Source organism: Camelina sativa, unplaced genomic scaffold (assembly GCF_000633955.1).
Source record: "Camelina sativa cultivar DH55 unplaced genomic scaffold, Cs unpScaffold03223, whole genome shotgun sequence".
Classification (NCBI taxonomy): domain Eukaryota; kingdom Viridiplantae; phylum Streptophyta; class Magnoliopsida; order Brassicales; family Brassicaceae; genus Camelina; species Camelina sativa.
Genome location: NW_010924328.1, coordinates 1 through 860, shown reverse-complemented (window position 1 = coordinate 860; position 860 = coordinate 1). Strand labels below are relative to the sequence as shown.

The 860-nt window shown below is 41.2% G+C and overlaps 1 long non-coding RNA gene across 1 annotated transcript; it reads left to right on the top strand.

Annotated features, from left to right (window-relative positions):
• Positions 1–195: 195 nt before the first annotated feature.
• Positions 196–851, top strand: LOC109131719. Its single transcript, XR_002037233.1, has 2 exons — positions 196–681; positions 797–851. It is a non-coding gene; the product is annotated as an uncharacterized LOC109131719 (long non-coding RNA).
• Positions 852–860: the final 9 nt, after the last annotated feature.

Here is an 860-nt window from a genome sequence, read left to right as displayed (position 1 = left end):
GGACAATTGTCAGCTTGAAGAATCTGCTTGAGGTGTTTCCACCTTCGGGTAGATTGGCCTTTCGGGTACTTTTCTGAGGATTGCATCTTCTTAAAGCTCAATCGCGAAGACACCACTACATCTGCCTCCATCAACTCTCCCTCCATATCTCTCTCTCTCTCTTTCTCTTCGATTCCAATCTCTCTCTTCTAGTTCCTCCTCTCTACTAATTAATTAATATACAAGTAAGTACTAATAAGCCTGAACCGGGCCGGTCCGGTACAGAGAATGATCAATTGTAGTAAACCGAGATCGGCAATTACATACATTGGGGGAAGGAAGGAAGAAGGCGAATTAGAAAGGAGAAAGCGTTTCTTCTAGATCCATGGATTCGTCGTCCATCACAAGAAGAAGAAGAAGAAGAAGAAGCTAAGAAGAAAGCTTCGAGATTTCAAATCCATAATAATTCAGGGCTTTGATTGATTTGCTACCAAGTTGTTTAATTGATGATCAGAGAGATCTGTTTTTAGTCTTCTTCATTCGCAAATATCTGGAATCATCATCAAAGCTCTCTCTTGTGCTTAGCTAATGTGTGTGTTCTTGAGCCCATCATCATAATGATGAGTGACTCTCAGCGATCACTTTCTGTGCGCTTGAGCCGCCGGGGTGAAAGGACCTCTCTTCATTACCCTCAATCTAAAGGTCTCCTCCTCTTTCTTCTTCTACCTTATAGTTTCGATTGATTGATTCATAGAGATTGACCTATTCTTATTATTAATACTTAGTCTCCTCAGCTAATCCCATGTTAATGTTTCAGATGATGGAGAGGCAGGGTTCTTCTCTCCGTCCAGACTTCACACTGACTACACTTTGAAAAAAAT